The sequence below is a fragment of the Tursiops truncatus genome, chromosome 8 (genome assembly GCF_011762595.2).
Source record: "Tursiops truncatus isolate mTurTru1 chromosome 8, mTurTru1.mat.Y, whole genome shotgun sequence".
NCBI lineage: Eukaryota > Metazoa > Chordata > Mammalia > Artiodactyla > Delphinidae > Tursiops > Tursiops truncatus.
Window position 1 is genome coordinate 31,935,032 of NC_047041.1, and position 16,338 is coordinate 31,951,369.

The 16,338-nt window shown below is 37.0% G+C and overlaps 1 protein-coding gene across 7 annotated transcripts in view; it reads left to right on the forward strand.

The window, feature by feature from the left end:
- The window catches only part of TRPC6 (transient receptor potential cation channel subfamily C member 6), a 116,690-nt gene that overhangs the window by 50,361 nt on the left and 49,991 nt on the right, over positions 1-16,338 (forward strand). The window contains exons 2-3 of one of the 7 annotated variants that reach the window (XM_073808276.1): positions 5,492-5,549; positions 8,607-8,723. The exons of 5 other annotated variants lie outside the window; for them this stretch is intronic. The gene's annotated coding sequence lies outside the window, so the exon portion shown is untranslated. The remainder of the gene's footprint in view (positions 1-5,491; positions 5,550-8,606; positions 8,724-16,338) is intronic. One more of the 7 variants, XM_073808275.1, reaches the window with a different exon arrangement.

The window sequence follows — 16,338 nt, forward strand, 5'->3', positions numbered from 1 at the left end:
TTATTATTGAATTTTGAAAGTTCTTTATATATTCTGGATGCAAGTCCTTTATTAGGTAGGTAATTTGCAAGCATTTTCTCCCAGTCAGTGGCTTTCCTTTTAATTCTCTTAACATTGTCTTTCAAAAAGTGAAAGTTCTTCATCTTGATGAAGACTAGTTTACCATTTTTTTAAAATTCATATATCATTATTTTGGTGTCATATCTAAAATCCTTTGCTATTCCAGGTTGTCAAATTTATAGGCATAAGGTAGTTCATAATAGTCTCCTATTATCCTTTTAAATCTGTAGAATCTGTAATGATGTCATGTTTTTCATTCTTGACATTGATAATTTGTGTTTTCTATCTTTTTTGTTTCTAATCTGCTAGAGCTTTATAGATTGCATTGATTTCCTAAAAAAAAAAAACCCTTCTATATAATGCTGTCACTGAAGCTACACCAAACAATTTCTTATAGGCAGTCAATCCAGGTTATATCTACTCATGCTTTCATCCATTCAGCAGACATCTACTGAGAATTTACTAGGTGCATTGAGAATACATTAGGAAAAAGACCCTATACCTTTATAGAATCTACATTCTTGTGAGAGAGGCAGACAGTAAACAAGATAAATAATTAAAACATAGATGTTGTGATATGTGGTAAGATGAAAAAAAGCAGGGAATGTTAGAGATTAGGATTTTACCTTTAAATAGTAGCCAGGTAAGGCCTCAATGAGAAGGTGAAGACCTGAAGAAACTGGGGGTGTGTACTCAGATACCAGGGGCAGAGTTTCCAGGCAGAGGGTAGAAGTGCAAAAGCGCCAGCACACTTGGTACATAAAGGAAGAACAAGGAGGTCAGTGTGGCTGCAGAAAAAGGATTGAGTGGGGTTGGGTTCCAATACAGGGTGGATACGGAGAACCAATACAAAGTCAGATTGTGCTGGGCCTTCCTTATAGGTCATGGTAAGGACTCTGCTTTTGTTTTGAGACAGGGAGCCTTTGTAGGGTTTTGAGATGAGAGGTGATACAATCTAACTAACATTTTAAAAGTATTACTTTGCTATGTGGTAAGAATAGTCTTTCTTGGATGGTGGTGATTGCAAAGAGGCACGGAAGCAGGATCGAAACTATAGCAATAATCTAGACGAAAAGGCCTGGGCTAGGATGGGAGCATAACACCGGGATTTTTTTTTTCTTGAGTAACTAGAAGATTGGAGTGCCATTAACTGAGATGGGGACCAAGATAAGAGAAGCAGTTTGGGAGAAAACATCATATTGTTGAATGTTTTCCCTCAGTTTTCACCTGATTTCAGGTTATTCTGCTTAGTCTGTATCCTCAAAGCTGTTGAAAATGAAGATAAATATTCGACTTATTTAAAATAAAGAGAATCAAATTAGTATTAACTGTAATGGTCCTTAGAGATTGCTTTAAAAGCAAGAAAATAGAAGACCAGAGAGGAAAACTGATGCTTTTCTCTGAGTTGAATTGGTGGTAAACATTGGAGTGACCCAGTTGGCTCAGTGCCACAGTAACATCAATGAGTGAATTTACTCATGGATTTTATTACTACTCTGGGCTTCAGCGAAGAAATGAAGATTATAGACTCAGCCAACTCTTTGGCCTTTCCTGCTTTGACCTGGCCACAATCTATATGGGAATAAATTTAGCACCAGCTATGGAAATATCTGAGGAACAATAGTTGTTTGTTAAATTTGATCTTTATCATAAGAAAGTTCCTCTTAACAGGACCAGAAACTAATTTCCTTTAAATAACTAATTTATTTTAAGGTAATAGCATCTTGGAGTGAAAATGAGTCAACAGTTCAGGGTTATAAGAAGCTATTTAACATTGGGCAAGTTACTTTGGGCCTCAATTTTCTCATATAGAAGGTAACTATATAATTTTTTAAAATAATTTATATATATTCCCTCTTATAGAAAAATTTAAGGCAGATACGTGAAAAGTAAGAAAGTTGAAAAAGACAATTTCTAAGTGCTGTTCTGATACTTTCAGTCTGTGATCCTACTATTATTGCCTTGGTAGGTGAAGTGAAAGTGATGCAGAAATGTATCCCATACATTCAGACATTTAAGTAACTTACATTCACTAAGTGACTGATGGCAATAATAATCATAGAATAGGATGCTTAGAGAGACTGTAACCCTTGGGCAGGATTCTCAATTATAAACGTTCTAGCAGAGCAATATAATGCAGTTAATAAAAAATGGTTTGAGTTATAACTATAGAAACTGAAGCTCATTATTACCATAAAAGAAGAATTGTAAGTTAAGAATAACTTCTCTGTAGAATCGTAGACCCTTATTTTTTGTTCACGTGATACCAAAGCCTCCAGAAGTTAGTCAGCTAGGTTTGCTTTGTGTTGTATCAAAGCAATTACTTTACTGGTTTCACTGAGTTTGTTTTTTCCTTTTCCCCTTACTTTAGAGAAGTCATATAACTTTTATAGCTCAAGTTGTCTTGAAAGTCCCATTTTAACTAGAAGCTCATTGACCATGCCTCTAAAAGTTGAATATAGCTGAAAATGGAGATAGACACATTCCATCCTTGGCTCAGCATAACTAGTAGCTTTACATCTAGTACAGCTAGTTTCGCTACGTAACTTCCAGTGTAATTCAGTGTTTTGTTCTTGTGAAATTGGTTTTTAAAGATACAGACAAAAGCAGAGATGAAGTGAAGACTTGGCTGATAACCTACATCTAGAGGACTTATGGAATAAGTAGGAAAAGGGCAAGCCCCTCTCCTCTCTGAGGTGATTTGCCTTGACCTACTCCTACAGAATAACTGTAGTATTGTCACGAGCAGCAGAAGGCTGGCCAGATGCCTTGCCAGATGTCTGGCCAGATGCTGCAGCTCTGGTGAGCCCCGTGTTTCCTAGGACTCCAGGCGATCCACCACTGCCTAACCTACAGGGGCCCTTGTCAACTGTCAGGGAAGCTGGAGCCAGACAGTGAACCACAGACTCTGCTCTTCTTGTCATATCATAGGAGCCTTCCCCCAATAGTGTAACAGTGGCAATATTTCCTTTTCCTTATTCTTCCAGGTTTGTGCTAAGTACTTAATTTTTCCAAACTGATCTATATTATTTAGGGCATATAAAGATGGAAAAGCTATAGCAATAAAGTTGAGGACGTTTAACCCAAAAGCTAGGTGGTGGTGTAGCGGTCACTTGTTGGAGTTCAGGGGGAGATAGTACTAATTCAAAATGGGCACACAGAGGTTTCCAAAGTTATCAGTGATCTAATTCTTAGAGGACAGATGGGGGGCAGGGTTGGTAAATGGTGTTAATTTTATTACTAAACTTAAATCGTAGCTCTTTTCAGCATGTATGTTTCACAGTAATAAAAATAAGATTTAAAAAATGAGATACAATATCTGCAAAGCTAAGTTTACAATCTTGCTTTACTATTTGTTACTAGTATGAACTCAAGGAGTGTTCTATAGATCATAACTAGTTCTAGGTACTGTAGAGAATTCATAAACATTTTCTTAATGTATTCAGTCTTAGCTTTTTTTTTTCAGCTGTATTAAAAATATAACAACAACAGAAACAACACTTTTCCCTATGCATACCATTTCTGATCCCTACTGATCACCGAACATTTCTTCATGTGTAAAGTGGAAGTAACAAAGCCAACTTTACCAACTGCAGTGAAAATTAAATAAAATAACATCTATAAAGTGACTGACACATAATAAACCCCAGTAGTTGTCGGTTCTCATCCTCCCAGTTCTAGTCAAATTAATATAAAATATATGTTCATAAGTGTTTTTCCAATAATTGTATTTATATTATTTTGTTTTTTTTGAGAGATAATTGACATAACATTGTATTAATTTTAGCTGTACAACTTAATGATTTTACATTCGTATGTATTGCAAAATAATCACCACAATAAGTTTAGTTAACATCCATCACCACATATAGTTACAGATATTTTTTTCTTGTGATGATATTTTTTTTGCGGTACGTGGGCCTCACTGTTGTGGCCTGTCCCGTTGAGGAGCACAGGCTCCGGATGCACAGGCTCAGTGGCCATGGCTCACGGGCCCAGCCACTCCGCGGCATGTGGGATCTTCCCGGACCGGGGCACTGAACCCGTGTCCCCTGCATGGGCAGGCAGACTCTCAACCACTGCGCCACCAGGGAAGCCCGATGATGACTCTCAAGATCCACTCCCTTAGCAACTTTCAATTATCTTATAACTGGTAGTTTGTACCTTTGGCGCCCTTCACCCATTTTGACCCCACTCCCTACCCGCTGCCTCTGGCAACCACCCATCTGTTCTCTGTGTCTATGAGTTCAGGTTTTTTGTTGTTTTGTTGTGCTTTGTTTAGATGCCACATATAAGTGAGATTGTACAGTGTTTTTTTTTTTTTCTCTGTCTGACTTATTTTACTTAGCATAATGCCCTTGGTGCCCACCCATGTTTTTGCAAATAGCAGGGTTTCCTTTTTTTTTTAACAGCTGAATAATGTTTCATTGTATATATATACATCACATTTTATTTATCCATTCATCCATCTATGGATACTAAAGTTGTTCCCATGTCTTGGCTGTTGTAAATAATGTTGCAATGAACATGGGGGGACGCAGGTATCTTTTTGAAATAGTGATTTCATTTTCTTTGAATACATACCCAAATGGGATTACTGAATCATATGGTAGTTCTATTTTTAATTTTTTGAGGAACTTCCATACTGTTTTCCATAGCAGCTGCACCAATTTACATTCCTACCAACATTGCACATGTGTTTTAATTTTATTTATATAAATTTTATAAAATTTTATTTATAAAGCTAGAAAAATTATAGTAACTATATAGTGAACTTACAACTTTACTTGACACAATTGGCATGCTCAAAATCAAACTCTAGCAAGTTGCCATGTTTCATTCTCACTGAGGGTGGACAAGTATATTTGAATTTATTACAAGTAAAAATTATTTTAAAATACAGTAGAATAGTAATAAAAATTAAGACTATTTATTGAGCACTTATTATTATCAAGTAGTAAACGCTTTACATTATCTTTACCTCAATGAGAATAATAAGTACAAACTACATAAGATTGTTAAGCTTCCTTAAGACTTGCAGAGCACTTAGTATTATGCAAGGGCTATAACTGATATTTCCAAATAAAATACATACATTATTATAATCCTCCCACAAATTCTGTGAAATAGGGTCATTATTATCCTTATTTTGGAGGAAGCCAGGGAGTCAAAAAATGGGCACATCAGAACCTGAATCCATGTTGGGTTACTCAAGCATTTGTGCTTTAAACCACTGTGAATCTGAAGCATTTGATGAAAATTTACTAATTTGGTCACAGGATGAGGAAAAAAATGTGTAGCTTTACAAAGTCTGACGTTGCTGTACTAGGAATGGTATAAAGGACAAAGTTATATAGATTAGTTTTGAAAGTCATTGAGGCAACATTTACTATTTATGATGATTTCTAACACTTTGCCCTATATTTCAAAGGAACCAGCCTATTTAAAAGAGAGCATTGTGGATTATTGGAAGATCTTAGCTGTATCAAGTGAGTATATAAAAATTGGTTGATTTAGCCTTGTGACCATTCTAATATTCAGACATAAAATTATTTTATCCCACAGATTCATGAGCTAAAACCTGATGTGTTGTTAATTAGATTACATCCTTCTGGGTAGGAGAAATCCTAAATGAATACACTGTCATTTTGTAGGAAGTGAAGCAGATGTGGTTACACCTACAGAGTAGTCTGTCTACCTTCCCCTCAACTGCCTGAATAATGCAGGGACATTATGAAGAGTCACCCTTACTTGGTAAATAAAGGATACACTTTTCAAAATTTGACTCTCTGACAGCACAGGAAGCTTGTGTAGTATGGTTGTTATACATTTGATCATTGATGATAAATGATATTCTAATTGTATAGTAAAACATAAGTTCTTGATATGGAATAAAATGGGTTGGGAAACTCCTAAAAATGTGACAAAACAGAATGCTCTCCATTAATTTTTCTTTTCATCCTTTTTTCTTTCTATTACTTATTCATTCACTTGTAGATTCATAGACATTTTGTGCCTGGCTTGTGCTTGGCACTAGAAATTGAAGACGGATTTGGGTTTTAAGAGCACATGTAAGGGGGACTTCCCTGGCAGCCCAGTGGTTAAGACTTCACCTTCCAATGCAGAGGGTGAGGGTTCGATCCCTGGTTGGGGAACTAAGATCCCATATGCCTCACAGCCAAAAAACCAAAACGTAAAACAGAAGCAATATTGTACGAATTCAATAAAGACTTTAAAAATGGTCCACATCAAAAAAATCTTAAAAAAAAAAAAAAGAGCTCATGTATACGAGAAGGGTAAGGGAAATACACAATCAAGGGATGAAGATAAAAGAATAGAACATAGTTTAAGAACAGTGTGAGCAAGAATGAAGTACAGAATATTTTAAAGATTAAACAAAAAAAAAACTCAGGCAATGAAAATGGCTTGTTAGCCATGTTTACATACAGAGCAAGGAGAAAAACAAGGAACGGTCAATCTGTTATTTTAGGCACATGGTACAAATTTAAGAGATTGCATTGGGGAAAGGAAAGCCATTTAATGACTGCTTACCTTCCACCTTGTTTATTAAACAGAACATCTTCAAACTGGAAAGCTTTGAACAATTATAGTTAAGAAGGGTTTGAAGTCCATAAGAGATGAGGCGTCGAACTGCCTTAAGCTGAATGTCATGAGTCACCAATTTCATAGTAACCCTGCAAAGTAACTACTATTCCCCACCCCCCATCCACCCATTTAATAGCTAAGGAATCTGATGCTCAGAGAGATGATATAGCTAGTAAATGACAGAGTCCAGATTCCCAACAAAGTTCTTCTTTCTTCAAAGCAATGTTCTTCCCAGTATTTGGCATAGCTCCCCAGAGTTGCCTCAAGTCCAGATCCCTAAAGACTCAGTTCTCAGGAACCATAAATTTGTTCTTAATTTTCCTAAACTTGTGAACTTGAATTATGTAAGCTCCAAATGCCTCAGAACAAAACCCCTTGAGCTGGAGACCCAATAGTTGAGTTCTGAAGCTTGAATCTCCTAAAATGGAATCCTTAGCTGGTTGGGAGTTACCTAAATTTTCACCTTTCTGCCCTAAGGTATAAATGCTATGTGTTGAACTGAGGTCAACAATGGAACCCAGACCTCAGCTTCTAAACCCTGAGCCCTCAATTTTCAGTTAACCTGAGCCGGGAATAAGAAGTCCCTTGGGGGAGGGAACTCCTGTACATTCCCACCATAATGGACATCTTTCCATTTTCTCTAGACTACTGACTTATACAAACAAGTATGGTTCTCTTTGCCTGGAGTGTTTTTCTCCTCTTCCATCCCTTCTGCTAACTTTTCCTTCTTTCTTACAAGAAGGGAAATGTCTTCAGAAGGCTTTCCCTGACCAACAGGTTGAGTTGAAAACTCCTTGTTATTCATTTATATGGCACATCATACCTTTTCTTTAATAACATGCATCACCCTCTAATCTTCTGTTTACTTTTCTCTTTTTTCTGCCATGCCTTAAGTGTCTTTCCTTGCTGTGTCCCCCATGTGCCTAGCATAGTGCCTGGAAGTGCAAATATTTGAACTGATGAGTGAGTGATCTGTTAAGATACTGATGGTGGATGTGAGGTGCGATAGTGGTATCTAAAATTGTGCTGAATCAGCAGCAAAGAAAGGCATTCCATAATTTTGTTTTCTAAATAAATTAAACTATGTGCTGCATCCTTTAGTCATCTTTCTCTATAGTTGTACTCTCTTATACATTCCAGGTGCATATAGACTTAAACCCACATTATGAGTGGTTGGATCTAGCCCTGGAGGTAGAGATTGAGAGCATGTTCCAGATCTATTATTGCAGTCTAGCACTGTTATCTCCAGCAGTCAGCAGCTTCAGCCTGTGCTGAACACACAATCTAAACAATTCTGAATGTTTCTATATCACATTACCCATTTTCTCATCCTCAGAATCAGAGTTGTTCCTCCTAAGCCTAAATTGGATGGATGATTCTTGGTTAAAGGCTCATTTTTTAAAATAATGGACTGCCTGAAATTGAATGTGGGTATCTTTCCTGACAGATAGATTATAGAGGGAAAATTAAGCTCAGAAAGGTGAGAACTGATGATGCATCAGTGACTCATAATAAAAGATTAAACACATCATTTTCTCTATGCATATGTTTTCGTCAGTGATTTCTGAAGGATATAATCATGGCAAAGTCAAATTCACCTAGAGAGTATGTGTTGGGTGTTGTTGGCTTCGCTCTCATGGTCCACTCTCCACCCTTTGCACACTCTCCTCTGCCTGGCAGGTTGGCATCAATGCAGACTGTGTAGACGGTATCAGTGGGCTCCTTTGTCCCCAGCCCTTGGGTTGGGTACAGCCCATGGGAGAGCCCCTCCATCATATCAGAGGGCAGGAGAGTGAGGTCAGGGTATCAATTCCACTGGCTCTCTCCTGGTGAGTTGGCTGTTACCCTCAACCAAAGGTCAGAAATGCTGTCAAGTGGCCCTTGCCTTACAGTTACCCTGTTTAACTGCTTGTAACTTCTTCTTCCTTTTGCCCCTTCAGGCTGAAGCCTACACTGTCCTAGACCGGGTACTGTAGGGCACCATGCTGGATTTCACAAACTTCTGCCAACACATTCCTAGAGTCTCTTCATTAAAGTTGTCAGATTGCCTAATTTAGGTATTTTGTCTTTTTTCTGCCTGGAATCTGTCTTATACAGAAGTTATTGTTGAACAGGATAATATGCTTGTATAATACACAGGACTATGATGGCTGTTGATAATAGAAGCAAAAGGTTTAAACCTGTTTCTTTGATGAGATAATTGGGGTATATCTTGCTTGTATTAGACATAAACTTTTTTATATTTCCAAGAGTACTCTGTCAAAATAGATCAAAATAAATGCATGTGCCCAGAGATCTACAAAAGAGCATTTCAAAGAAGGATGACATGACACATGAAATAAACCACAAGCTGAAGGCTGAAAAGAAACAATGACATTTCAGACTTAGTTGTTTTACAAAAAGTAAAGTTTCTATAACTGTTCCATTATTTACTCATGTTTTCATTTTCTCATATAGTTTGGTTTCTACTTTGTACAAGTGAGATGCCAACTGGTGATAAAAATAAACAAACAAAAATATATAACATGCACAAGACATTTTTCAGTCACACTTTTGCTGGTTCCCAACTGAAAGCGACAGACAGTTCAGGTTTCTATCATTTTGCTTCTCAAAGTAATAAGGCAGTGTTGTTATGTAGTGTGACTGATCAAATAGAACGTTAGTATTTGATGAAATGAGGGGAGTCCATGGGGAAAATCGAAGCTAACTGAATCGAAATAAAGAACTGTTACTTTGAAAAATATCTGGAGGTTAAAGGGATTTGGTAATGCATTGTGAAGATGGGTGTGAAGGTGGGTGGTTATGCTCTATGCGCAGTGTCAAGGATAGACAGAGCAATAGAGGTGAGAGAATATTAGTTTTACCTTTAAGGACAAGAAAATCTCCACTTCTGGATCAAAGACAAGTCACAAGGATGCCATTTAAAAAATATGCCTTTCAATTTTCTTCATTCGCTATTGAGCTTGATGCTTATTTGAAATGAATGCAAACTATTATATGTACTCCAGGACACATTGTGGTTAAACCTTCATGTTGTGTTCCTTTTTTTTTTTTTTTTGTAGGGTTGTATGTCGTTGTGATTTGCTATTGGCTTAATAGAGGGCAAACAGGCTTTGTTTTTTTTTTTTTTTTTTTTTGCGGTATGTGGGCCTCTCACTGTTGTGGCCTTTCCCGTTGCAGAGCACAGGCTCCGGACGCGCAGGCTCAGAGGCCATGGCTCACGGGCCCAGCCGCTCCGTGGCATGTGGGATTTTCCCAGACCGGGGCATGAACCCGTGTCCCTTGCATTGGCAGGCGGACTCTCAACCACTGTGCCACCAGGGAAGCCCAGTCTTTGATTTTTATTCCTTTGACAAGAGGGACTCATGCATTTGAAGTTATGTACAGAGCACTTGCAGTGTGCCTTTCTACTAAGTGCTGGGAATCCAGTGGTGAATAAGACAAAGTAGTCCTTGCTCTCGTGGGAAAAAGGAAAACCACTCTGATTGTGTATTGCTCCCTCAACCCCAGAGGAAGGACCAGGAATGTGTGGCTAGAGATTAAGTAGAGTAAAAACAATCTCATTGTTATAAAATTAGAATAAAATTACTTTTATCATTTATCCTCCTAAAGTAGTATGCAAAATTGCTAGTTGTGTTTGTTGTTAATCTCTAAATATCTACGTCTAATTTTTCCCATGGATAATTGTGCATGTAATTTTTCCCATGGATAATTGTGCATGTAATAAAATATACATTCTAGAATTTTCTTAATTTTCACCTTCCTAGGATACATCTAAAAGTCTACTCCTGTGGCTCTTCCATGCTGCCTGGAATAGTTACATGCCATTTATGTTTCAACACTTCTGCTTTAGTAGAATTGTGCTTTATTTAAATATTTCAAGGATTTTTGAAGCAAAAAATAAAAGTGAAGCTGGATACTTAATATAGAGCTTAGTTTGTATAGGAGCAGTTCTATTTGATAAAAGTGCATCATATTTGAACAGGATGTAGAGGAAATTACTGCACATGCTCTGGCCTCAAGCACACAGTCCATTTGACTCAAAAGCTAATTCACATTGCTGGCACTTTCAGTAGAGATGGATTATTCCACCTCTCACTATCTGGGGCAACAGGCACTATTCTGCCAGCAAAAAGAATAAGGAAAATGAGGTATGTAAAAACTTGTTTTCATGACCTAATCAATATTTGAGTACCATGGGGGCAGTGGCTAGATACATTCTTCCTAGAACTGGTATTTATGTACTGTGATAAAGCAAATTACAAAAATACAGTCATGAATATGTAGGTTACTGAACATTCAGCCATGCTAAATATAACTAAAAGGATGAAGAAAACAATCTTAATAAATATTTTTCTTAAATAGAAGAGCCCACTTTGCAAAAGTGTGCCCTTTAACTGGAACGAAAATGTGTCTTTTGTTGACATAGTGCTTTGGGCTATTGTTCCTCTTTCTAGTAGACAATTTTTCTAGGTTACACTTGCAATTAATGTACAATTCTATAATATAGCCTTATAAAATCCATTCTATAATCTGGCAACATCTAGTATCTTTCTTGAAAGGCTTCAAATGTTTGTCATTTAAAAAGCTGTTTTACACATTTTGCTTTTGAGTTTCAACAAGGATTAAGCAGCACCACTTATGACAAAATACTATACATGAAGCCTTTTGTTGCTTCTTTAGACTGCAGTTGGGAATGATAAGGAGACAGTAATGGATGCATTTTGTCAACGTGCAAGCACTTTCCCTTTATCTCACTACCCATGCAAGGAGTACTGCCTTCATTGTACATTTAAGAGTTTTCTTCCTAAAACAATCTTAAACACCTCTGTAAACATTCTTTATCTGGCTTTCTCATTGACAGAGTGCTAAAGAGATGATGATGATCCAGGCCTTTTAATAAAAACATATCTGAAATTTATGTAACTGCAAATGATTAAAATTTGTGATAGAGACAGGAAAAGATTTGAAACTGAAGAAAACATTTTCCCTGGAAATGTCTTTCCTGTTCTTCAAAAGGATGGAAGTTATAGGTATGAAAGCATAATAGTTTAGAAGGAAATAGGATATATCCTTAGGATTAGTGCCTTGCCAGTATAGAACTTGCCATTATTCAAATTAATAACATTAAAATCATAAATCATTATTTTAAAAGTTTAGAATTAAAAAATGTCACAACTCAGTCTTATTCTACCTCAATGTAAATTTAGAGGTGTTATATGAACAAATAAAACTTTGGAAACTAGGTTAAAAATTGAGATATGAGGGGCTTCCTTGGTGGCGCAGTGGTTGAGAGTCCGCCTGCTGATGCAGGGGACACGGGTTCGTGCCCCAGTCCGGGAGGATCCCTCATGCCATGGAGCGGCTGGGCCCATGAGCCATGGCCACTGAGCCTGCGCGTCCGGAACCTGTGCTCCACAACTGGAGAGGCCACAACAGTGAGAGGCCCGTGTACCAAAAAAAAAAAAAAAAAAAAAAAACAACAAAAAAAAATTGAAATATGAGTAAAGTTGCTAATCATAATTTTTCTTTCTATAAAAAGACAAAAACCACTTATATCAATTACCATCACAGTCCTTGGCTTTTCGTGGGTTTTCTAATTGAATGACAGCTGAAAAATTATAAAGTCAGGGTCCTTCTTCTTCATATAAACGCATATTCCTATGTCTGTAAAAATGATGAAATCCAAATTTAAGTGCTTTCCACATTCATAATTTCAATTGACCCTAGAAGTAATCCTGTAAATTAGGCTGGTATAATTATTTCTCTCAATCTTACGGGGAAAAAAAGAACAAAAAAGAGGCTTGATCCTTCGTCTTTTGGTATTTGGCATTATTTTGTGTCCTTTTTTTTTAGTTACACAAAAACCTTTCTTGTGCTACCAGTACTTTCATCTCACTTTTATAAATCCCCTGATCCTAGCTCTTTTCTCCTTTAATTTTACAGGTTTTCATTTTCAAAGCATTAACCATGTTCAACAGATACGTCCCCTCCCTCTAATCTTTGAACTTCCTCTTGTCTACAACAGGAAGTATGGAAAGTAATTTATACAGAAGACAAGAGAGGAAGTGAAAGGCTAACGAGGTTATTAGAAGTCAGAAAAGTGACTGAAAAAGGGAAGAAGGTTCAGAATTTCAGAAGGAAATGATGGATGGTTGCTCATGCAACAAATCTTGGTGACTTCTTATCTCTTTCACTTCATCCATCCTGTTAACTCAGAAATAATGCTGCTCTTCTAGAAACTCGCTTCTATGTCAAGAGTCACCTTTTGCCAAAATCAACATTAGACGCTGGCTGATTCTTGTAGGAGAAAATTACATGCTCTTTGTAAAGACATTAGAAATAATATTTATTTTTTTAAATGGAAAAGAATATCTCCTAAGGATCACTAGTTATTTGAGGAAAAACTTTTTTTTTTTTGCAATACACGGGCCTCTCACTGTTGTGGCCTCTCCCGTTGCAGAGCACAGGCTCCGGACGCGCAGGCTCAGAGGCCATGGCTCACGGGCTCAGCCGCTCCACGGCAGGTGGGATCTTCCCAGACTGGGGCACGAACCCGTGTCCCCTGCATCGGCAGGCGGACTCTCAACCACTGCGCCACCAGGGAAGCCCTGAGGAATAACTTTAATATAAAGTATTAAACAAACATAAAAATATAAAATATAAAAACAAACATAAGAAAAGTGACTTAGGAATAAATTCTCTGAAGTGTTCTGATCTGTGTTAGAGTTTTTATCACTGATGTCCCCAGAATTAGATAAGATACTGTGTCTTTGAAAGCAGAAAAGATCTTATAAACAGAAACATTTGAAGAATAAAAGATGTTCTTAAAAATTAAAAATGTAATAGCAGAAAAAAATTTTCAAAAGATATTAGAGGATAAAGTTGAAGAAATATTTCAGAGTACAATGCAAAAAGATAAACCATTGGAAAATAGAAGAGAAAAGATAAAAAAGTAAAAGGATATTCCAGAATGTCCAACATCCAAAACAAAGGAGTTCCAGAAACAAGGAACACTGTAAGCAAGAATCAAAACTATCAGAGAAATAAATCAAAAATATTCTTCAGAAAAGAAGGACATGTTTTTCCACATTAAAAGTTTTACTGAGTGCCTAGAACTATAGAGGTAAAGAGATTCCCTTCAATAACAAAGATCAAGTAACTGTAGGGCACCAGAGAGAAAGAGAATTTCTAGAATCATACTCCTTGATAACAACTAACAAAAACTAGAATCTAACAGAACCAGACTTTCAAAATTATTGTCATCCTAGAATTCTCTACCCAGCCAAGCTACCAATCAAGTTTGGAGGTAAGACAAAGTCATTTTTAGACATGCAACATTTCAAGAAATTTATTTCCTATGCCTGCTTTCTCAGTCAGCTCCTGGAGGATGTACTCCATCCTCCAGGGAGTAAACTAAAAAAGAGGAAGATCTGGGATACAGACAGTAAGGAACCCAACACAAGAGCAAAGCAAACAGAATCCTTGGAATGATGCTAAAAGGAAGATTCAAAGACAACAAATATTCACCAACTGGTGATAGCAACTGGTCCAGATGAGCAGATCAGAAGGTGACAGGGAGATTCTTCAAGAAGCTAAAATTGAAAAAAAACACATAGTATGTTGAATGTATTAAAAGAAGATTTATACTGAAGGAGATTAATTTTGTTGAATTTCATAAATACGTAGAACATTAAGCATATGAATACAGAAAGATGATTTTTAAAGACTGGGTTGCAGGACACAGGGAAGCTGTACCAGAAAAGACACCACAGTATAGTATATACTACTTGTCATAGCTATAGCTAGCACCTGCATTGTCATAATGTAAATAGCTACCTAACAAAAGTTATGATATAACTATACTGGAATGATAAGGGACCATGAAGCATGTGTGTGTGTGTGTGTGTGTGTGTGTGTGTGTGTATGAGAGAGAGAGAGAGAAGGATGTGAAGGTAAGGTGGGAGATTGTGAAAGTGAACTAAATACTCAACTTTCATAATGGGAAGTCTGTAGATAATACCAAATCTGAAAAAGCAAGAAATAGCAATGTTATGAAGTTATATGGATGTAAGGATTTAAATTATAAAATAACCAGCTAAAATAGTTGAAATGTATTTCCTCTGGGGATCAGGATATGGAGAAGGTGAAGAATAAGGGACTGCTGTTTTTTGTAACAAGCTTTTAGAGTCTGTAAACACGCACATGCATAACTTGGGTACAATTTAAAATGGAATCGGAAACAAAACAATAGCTATAGAAAGCAAAATAGATATATAAATCATTCTCTTATTACTTAATAAAAGCTATGGACACATTATCTAAAGATCTATCTTAAAAATTACTAGTATTATAGCATATGTTTGGCTATGGCCCTTAATGTCATTTTTAAAAAATTTACGTAGTTGTCAGTAAAACATCAGCCTGGTTAGTTTTGAAGAGGCCATGGCTGGCTAAAGGGTTCACTGCTGATCGAAAGTCTATGAAAAAGTTTTGTGAATATGGCAGCAGACTCTTGAAGCTCCTTGGAGAGCCACAATCTATTTCTAAGTTGCTGACATTTTGCTAACTTCTTTGGGCATCACACTGCCATTGTCAACATTGCCTGGAGCTTTGGTATAAAGATGCATAAGGGTTAGTATGGAAAGAAAATTAGTTTCTCTTAGCCTGGCCACATCGGAGGGGAAGATGGCTTATGGGGTCTTTGGATCTATTTAAATTCTCTTTATATGGGGAAGTTTGTGACAGTCTTTGAAGAGGGATGGCTTTTAGAACATTTATAAAGAGAAGAAGCATCTATGACGTTAATCATCAATCACACCTTTCTTCTTCTTTTCAGGCTCCCCTTTAACCTGGCTCTTCTGTATTCTGCAGGAACTTGTCCTTTTTGGGTTTCCAGTTAGTGATAGTGACAAAGCTTCAGCCCTTCAAACTCAAAAACACCTTAAGACATAAAGTTATGAATCACTAGGGAAAAAAATCCTCATTGTAGCATTTCGATCAGAGGAGGAATCACTGTTTCTTATCACAGAACGAAAGCTGACATTGAAGGCTGGCCTCCTCTTTGACCACGGTCTCCATCACAGACTCATTCCTTCCCACTTACCACCTGGATCACAACTTTCTCAAGTTACCAGTGATTTTCAGAACAATGCCTACCAGAGTCCAATCCATTAATTGTCCTTGTTAATGAAACCTACGCTGTGGCAGTTGATCCCTCTGCTGGAGAAAGCTCTCTACCTATACCTGACCTCATCACACTCTCCCCAAACACACTGTCACCTGACTCCTGCTATCCTTCCATTTTCAGCATGTCACTTTCTCCCAGAAGGTAGGTTAGATGCCCCTGCTATAAGTTTATCATGACAATTAAACAGCTGATAACAAGGTAATGTGCTAATTGCCCATTTCTCCCTTTGAACTACAAGATTTTTAAGGACAGAAAGGTTTCTTTTTTTTTTTTTTTTACCATTGCTTTTTTCCAGACCTTATATAATGCCTGGCCCTGGCATAGGAGGGACTCAATAAATATATGTTGACTTGAATGGATTTGCTATTTTCCTACTTATTTTTTATATTTTTACACTCTATGTCATAACGGTGACATTTTGGGTCTTTCTTATATCTATAATATCTGCGATTGAAAAACACACATTAATCTCTGTGTGCATG